Below are 7,872 nucleotides of genomic sequence, written 5' to 3'. Positions count from 1 at the left end.
AGAAGAGCGCAATGATGGTGCCAACTTGGGCCAGTGAAGCAACGTCCTCCACAACTAGATTGAAGAACAAAACGACAGCAACTTGTCTGTTCCCCAATTCCCCAGCACTGTTCCCATCCCCCCAATTCCCCAATAAAAATCTTTAAAAAAAATTTTATAAATGAAATTATGATAGTTTTATTTTCATTTTCAATTTTACTTCAGAGCCACGTGTACTTACCCAAAGAGCTGCATGTGGCTCGCGAGCTGCAGTTTGCCGACCCCTGACCTTGAGTAGCAGCTCCTAGAGCAGCGGTTGTCAACCTGTGGGTCGTGACCCCTTTGGGGGTAGAATGACCCTTTCACAGGGGTCGCCTAAGATCATCGGAAAACAAAAAGATATTTACCTTTCGATTCATAACAGTAGCAAAATTACAATTACAGAGTAGCAACGAAAATAATTTTATGGTTGGGGGTCACCACAACATGAGGAACTGTATTAAGGGGCGCGGCATTAGGAAGGTGAGAACCGCTGTCCTAGAGTATTATGGATTGAATTGTATCCCCAAGACTATATGTTGAAATCCTAACCTCAGGATCTCAGAATATGATCTCATTCAGGAATGGGGTCAATGTAGGTATAATTAATTAAAATGAAGTGATTTGGGAGTAGGGCAGGCCCTTCATCCAATATGACTGGTGTCCTTATAAAAAGGAGCAGTGACACAGTAACAGTGGGAAGAAACCCTGTGATGATGGAGTATAGAGCTATGCAGGTACAAGTCAAGGAACGCCAAGGATGCTTGAGGACAGCAGAGCAATGAGAAAGGCACGGAACAGGTTCTCCCCTAGAGGCTTTAATAGAGCATGATCTTGCCAACAGCTTGATTTCAGAATTTTAGCCTCCAGAACTGTGACAAAATCGATCTTTGTTGTTTCAAGCCATCCAGTTTATTATAGCAGCCCTAAGAAACAGAAAAGGGAGGGAGAGAGAGAAAGACAGACAGAGAGGGAGGGAAGGAGGGAGGGAGGGAGGGAGGGAGAGAGAGAGAGAGAGAGTAGAATTTGCAAAATTATCATCTACTTTCATAATCAGAATAATCTTCAACACTGACCTAAAAACTCCCTTTATCTGTCAGAACAGCCTAAACTATGCTGTGACTGTGGCTTCTTAGACCTTAAAATCATGCTATGTTGGGACATTTTTCACATACAGGTCATACTCATTATGCCCTCAATATAAATATTGTTAGAATTTTCACACTAAAACCACATGAGAGTTTTTGAACATGAGAAATAAATGTTGTCTTGGTTGAGATGCTTAACTCTTTGGTAAATAAGCAATATAAGCTAGCAGCAACTAATAAGTCCCAAATTCCAATATTTATTCTTTTTCTGGTGCTTCATGTCCATTAAAAGTTATCTGGCGTTTCTGCATTGCATCTACTTCATTCCAGGAACCAGAGGCACAGGGAAGTTACCACCTCCCAGATACACCAGAGGCAGGAGGGAAGTTCTCAAGACAGCTAAACACCCCTCCTAACCTACTCAACAAGGATTCTGTTCCCCAATTACTATGTCAGTGGGTGTTTTTGTCACACCATCACAAAATCCTCATACACTAGGTGGTTGTCCTACAATTCAGCTCAGTTCTGACACTACCTGGAGATAAGCTCAGATTCCAATAGTGCACTGTGGCAAAAACTGATCTAAGACAGATTTCTTCAGTTCCTGCTTTGTTTTCACAGAATCTTTATATAGCAGCATTTAGCTGCTGCAGCTAGACAAATCTCACAGTGAGCAGATTCCCATCTTTAAAATGGGATGACTTCAACAGAGTCCAAGAATGGGTGATGGAGACAGACTCAACTGCAAAGAGGCAGAGCCCTGTCCACATCTTTGGTAGACCAGAGTGACTCCCAGGGTGACTCCCAGGCTGTGGAGTGCTCAGCAGAACCTTTCCCTGCTGCCTGAAAGAGACAGTTTTGGAGATGGGGCTGAGAGCAGGACTCTGCTTGGTTCTCTCAAGCCCTGGCTGAACCCCAAGGGATCAGGGCTAGCTGTTTTTTCAGTCTGGGGAGGTTAAGTGTCAGGCTGCAAATGAAAAGGAAGCCACAACCACGCCTATGCCCTCCTGTTTACAAGTATTTGGTTTCCTTTTCAACCCCTACTCCCAGCACAGGAAGAAGAAAAGCAACTGAATACCAGAAAACAGAACTGAAAGCCAAAAGCAGGGGAAGGTAGAGGGGAGGAGTAGGGGGAGGGGGACAGCTGTGGTCGCACAGGCCTTGTTGCAGCCTGGTCCCCCATGCCGGCTGCAGGAGCCTCCTTCCCTTTGGGGCTGCGGTGTCCCATGAAACCTCCCCCAGAGAATGAGGCCAGGAACCCAAGGAAATGTGGGGCAGGTTGGGGGTGGGGATGAGGGTAAGTGTGCCAGGAGGACTCCAGAGCCTGGAGGCGCCTGAGGCCACCGGCCTGGGGGAGGAAAAGAGCGTTCTGCATCTCTCTGCATTTTCATTTGAGCTTCTAGTTATAGCAAAGGAGGAACCATCACCATCAGAGCCAAAAACAATGGGGAAGAGGTGACTTCTCAGGGACTTGCCCAGGGTATGATCTTGCCAGGGACTTCCCAGCAGCCTGAGCATGTGCCCGGGCCAGGCCATTGCGGAATCTGACCAGATGCCTCCCAGAGCCCCTGACTTGCGCCCTTCAGCACAGTTTCAGAACTTTAGTGGGGGTGAGGAGAGTGGGGGATTACCCAGGACCCCTCGCCCCACGGGTCTGGGGTTTAAGAATTCTGGAAAGGCTGCCCCAGGGAAAGGGGTTTCCCTAGTGTTCTAGTTCAGGGTCCCTCCCTCTTTTGTATCTCAGCCCCCTCACCTCTCAACCTCTTTGCCTTGTCTGGGGTGAGAATCTGTAAATGCTGGGCCCTCAAAAAGCATTGGAATTTTAATTGGAAGGCAGAGATCCATTTGGAACTGGCCTGAGCCCTCCTTTGTGTGTGTGTGTGTGCCTGGAACACAAATGCTCTAATTTGGGGGGTGAGCCTTGTGTTTAAACTGGGTCTGACGATCCTCAAGTTCTCTGAGGCTGAGGAGGGGTGTGTTTTAAAAAATAACCTGTTTTTTTTTCTAGGTGTCATAGTAGCTAGGTTAGTGCCACGGTTTTCAGAACATATTTCTCTTTGTTATAGTTTTCATGGTGTTAACCAAACTCAGGTTCAGTGCCGCTTGTGCACGGAAGAGCCCAGAACACGAGAGTGACAAGGGTTGGTGAGGAGAAAAGCCCCTTTATTCTAGATGCCAGCAGCTAAAGAAGATGGCAGACATTTCTAAAACACCACCTTTCCTGAGGCCAACTGATTCAGAGGCTTTAAAGGCAGGTAAAGGGGAAAGAACAAAGGAAAGCAGGCCTCAAGGCTAATAGTTGAGAAGTCTCCTCCTGGGGTCTTCTGAGGCCATTAGCCACTGAGATGGCTCGTAGTCAGTAGCCATCTGTGAAACACTGCTAGGGGTTGTGATCTTGGGCCCTCACATCCCCTGAGGATTAAAGAAGCTGCTCTTTTCAGGATAAGATGTTTGTTAATTAATAAGGTCTGGGTAGTTTTGAAAAAGGGAACAAACAGTGTTTTCAGTTAATCAGTGGGAGGAGAAACAAAGAGAAAGCATGACTATCAGGATGGATCAAACTGCAAACAAACTAAGTCTAACCATCTTGCTGGCTAGATAGTGAGCTCTGTGCTGAGTCAAATCGCAAACCAGCTTAAGTCTAATTGCATTATTGATTCCCTGAATTTCACCCTTACAGTGGTACCATATGATGTCATGGTGGGTGAGAACCCCTTTCCCCTTCTTTAGTTCTCATGCCTAATAATAAAATAAGAAAATTGCCAGAAGACTAGATTAACGAGTAAAAACAACACCTTAATACGTGTGCATGGGAGAATCACAATGTGATGCTTGGTTCATAAAACGAGGTTCAAAGAAATGATGAAATCAGGCACCTTTAATACTTTTTTTTCTTCTTTCTTTCTAGCTGAGCCATCCTGCCACCTGTTGGCAGCTCAGCGGCTGCTCAGCTCGGGCCAGGACTCGAACTGCTGTTTCAGCGGCTGCTCAGCTCGGGCCAGGACTCGAACTGCTGTTGCTCCGAGCTCGCACTCTTGAGCGAGCTCCTAACCAACTGGGCCACTCAGCTGGCCCTTTAATACTTTTAAGACGATAATTTTGTGAGAAATTGACAGTACAAAAAAAAAAAGTTGTGTGCATTAGACAGGAATATAAGCAAGGTTTGGGTATTCATTAATGAATTTAAACAAAGTAATACATTAGAAAAGAGGCAGTAAGATTTGATTAACAGACTTTTTGGCTCTGGGTTATTTAGCGCTAGTGATAAGGAGGTGTCTTCCAGGTGTGGGGAGGGCACCTTTCACATGGGAGATTTATGTCCTGCATTCAAGGAGACAAGGGACGGTCCATGTGCTCTTCTGGCACTGGCTGCTTGTCAAGTAGCTTTAATTCAGACTAATCAATATGCCAGTGTGGGATATTTTGAGGTCACCTGTCTTGGGCCGGACATTCGCCTACTCCAAAACTTCCCTGGAAGCTTCACATATTGAAAGTGGCCTTGGAGAAGGGAAGCAGGTTAAAAGCTGAATGGAGGGCCGGCCGAGTGGCGCGATGGTTAAGAACTGGCTTGGGACGTAGAGGGCCGTGGTTCGGATCCCACATATGAGGGCCAGTGACACTGCCCTCCACAGCTAAGATGCTGAACAACAGCTCAACCTGGAGCTGTGCTGCCGTGAGTCGNTTTTTTATGCTAATATAAGTGGGATTATTTTTTTTGTAATATATTTTATTATATATTATATATATATATATACATATATCTTGTTGCATCTAGAAATGCAACTGATTTTTTATGTATATTTTATATCCTTCAACTTTACTGAGTTCATTTATCTAATAGCTTTATTTATTAAAGTAAAATTGGATTATTTGTATGTTTCTTTCTTCATCCTGATTTCTTCTTTTTTTGTTTCTTTCTCACTCATTAGCAATTATTCCAAATTGGAAAATTCCTTAGGGAGAAAAAAAATTCAGTTTCTCTTTTCTCTGGCTCTTTTGGGCAATGGCTGTCATTTATGAAGCAGTATCTTTTGTGAAATGAGTTGGTGCTGGGAAGTTAAGGTACAGATGCCCTTAGGTATCGATTTTGTGATACATTTAAGTTTTTCTTTCTAAAATTTTCGTGAGATTGACATGATGTTTCTATTTTATAGGTAAAAATCTCCAAAGAAAATGTGAAGCAATTACATCTCGTAGAACAGATGCCAAGGTGATTTATTGCCTCATCATTATTGGGGTCCTAGTTGCAATTGTGATTACACTTCCTATTGCTTTGGCAGGTAAGTTACTTGTTCTTCAAACTTTACAATGTTCATTCTATCTATCTATCTATCTATCTATCTATCTATCTATCTATCTATCTATCTATCTATCTAATAGATACTTATTGAGTTCCATTATGTACCAGGCACTGTGTGAAGTGGTTGAGGTATATCAGACGAACATACTGCAAAACTGATCTCAGGATAGGAAGTAGAAAAATAGATAAAAGAGTTGAGAAAATTTATGTATTATAATTCTTTGTGATTGTCCAACTTTTAGTGAGAAAGTCATTTTATTCATTGAAATTCTTAGCTCCAGATCTCTCTTTGGTTCTTTTTCTTGATTTCTGTCTCTTTGTTAAACTAATCATTTTGTTCATATTGTTTCCTCAATTTTGCTGAATTGTTTTTCTGTGTTTTCTTGTAGCTTTAGTTTTCTCAAAACAACCATTTGAGTTTTTTATCTGGTAAATCACAAATCTCTGTGTTTGGCTTTGGTTATTGAAGGATTACTATGGCCGTTTGCTGATGTCATTTTTGCTGGTTCTTCCTGTTTCTTGGAGTTATGCGTTACTGTGTTCACATGTGAAGTAGCAGTCATCTCCTCCAGTCTTTCCCAGCTGCTTTCAGGTGAGAGATACTTTTTTGTTTGTCCTGCTTATATGCTGAGGCTTCCTTCAGCCTTGAATGGATGCATTTGCTCCACACTTCTTGCTGACTTTTGGCAGAATCTTTAGTTTATATGTCTTTCCTTGATCTTATAACACACTCGTCCAACTGTTGGTAACCTCTTTATTTGAAAGTGGCGCTACAGCTCAAGGTTGTGGTTTCTCCCTTGCTTTTATGCTCTGGCTTATTTTCCACATGTTTTCCTTGTCTACCCAAGCTGGGTCTTTTCACCACTCTCAGGAGTGCCCCCAAGATGCCAGCTGCAGAATGGGGAGAGGTGTGGGTTTGGCACTGAGGGTACTGGGGGCTCACAGGTCAGTTGAGAGGCTCCTCAGATGAAGTTCTCTCAGCAGCTTTTGGGTGAGTGTCCTGCTGGGGTCTGGAGGGCAGTCAGCTGATTCTGTGACCCCTTAAGGTCCTCTGATATTCTTCTCTGCCCCCTTTCCCAATGTCATCCCTCCCTTGAGTCATAGAACTCTTGCTTTAATACTCTGGGTGCTGCAGAAGAGAGAGGCTTTCTTTAGTAGTGTCTGGTACAGTGGGAGGAGCCAGGAACTCACTCATCACTCTGTTTTCCCCATAGGAGGGATTCGAGGTCTCCTTTTTCTCTAAGCTGTGCTGCCTTGAGAGAGGGTGGATGTTCACAAAGTTCCTCTCACCCACTCCAATGCATCAAACTCATTTTTTTTTCCTCCAGTGAAGTGCTGAAACTTCTCCTGTAGAAACCTGAACTTCTACAAAAGTTCTCTTGTCTATGGATAACTGCCCAAGTCAGTGTTTCTCAACCAAAAGGAATTGGAGATGGTTCCTACATTCCTGGGAGTTCCACAGCCATACTGGGGTCTGCCTACCTATTGCCTGATGCACAGGTGAGTGAGATGGCCCCATGTCCTTTGGCGTACGGTACTGGATACCATAGCACCCACAGAGACATTTTTATTCACTGATAGATGCCAAATTTTAAAGGATAAAGAGAGGACAAAAATGAAGGATGTCTTATGCCACCATGATGCTGATGTCATCCTGTAACTTTTATAATTTAAATTAACTTAATTTTATGTATGTTTGTGATAAAAAATCCATGAAATGATTTATACCTTTGTCAGAGGAAGAGCTTAGCCACATTTATATTTCTTAGGTCGACATTTTTTCAAAGGTAGTGATAATTTTAGTTGCGGTTTAGCCTCAGTTCTATATTACATCATACACAGTGTGGTATTAGTTACATGTTACTTAAACTTCAATATTAAAGATACTAGCTCTAGAGGAAAATCTTTAACTCCATTCATTTCACACAATGTATTCCCCTTTCTTCAGATTCTTATTTTCAACTATTCATTGGTTGGCTGGATTTCTTCAACAAGTAATTTATTTTCAGAAACAGATATGACGTATTTAAGTTCCTAATGGTTTCTTTCACATTTGCATGAGAATGGGTGTTAGAACTTGGCTTAATCACTGTTTTCCTCAGACAGTGTAGACATTTAACTTTTGTTTTTAGCAATTGATGTGACTGTGGCAAAGTCTAAGGTAAGGTTTATATTCCCGCTTGTAAGCAACATACTTTTACTTTCTAAATTTTTACTAAATAGCTCCAGTTTTCAAGAATACCAATTTTGTGCATGTAAGTTCTCCTCAATCTTTCTTTCTTAAAAATCATCTTTTTATTATTTATTTATTTATTTATTTATTAGAGATTTTATTGGGGAATCAGGGGAAAGGGAACAGACAAGTTGTTGTTGTTTTGTTCTTCTGTCTAGTTGTGGAGGATGTCTCTTCACTGGCCCAAGCTGGCACCATCATTGCGCTCTTCCTGGGTGAGGCAGATCAGTCGC

At 42.7% G+C, this 7,872-nt stretch overlaps 1 long non-coding RNA gene across 1 annotated transcript; it reads left to right on the top strand.

Annotated features, from left to right (window-relative positions):
• The first annotated feature begins 1,037 nt into the window (after positions 1–1,037).
• Positions 1,038–5,380, top strand: LOC109378720 (uncharacterized). The gene is made up of 3 exons (XR_002123055.1): positions 1,038–3,361; positions 5,036–5,168; positions 5,261–5,380. It is a non-coding gene; the product is annotated as an uncharacterized LOC109378720 (long non-coding RNA).
• Positions 5,381–7,872: the final 2,492 nt, after the last annotated feature.

This window comes from Hipposideros armiger, unplaced genomic scaffold (assembly GCF_001890085.2).
Source record: "Hipposideros armiger isolate ML-2016 unplaced genomic scaffold, ASM189008v1 scaffold_2722, whole genome shotgun sequence".
In the NCBI taxonomy this organism is placed as follows: domain Eukaryota; kingdom Metazoa; phylum Chordata; class Mammalia; order Chiroptera; family Hipposideridae; genus Hipposideros; species Hipposideros armiger.
This window is presented reverse-complemented; position numbering and strand designations above follow the sequence as displayed.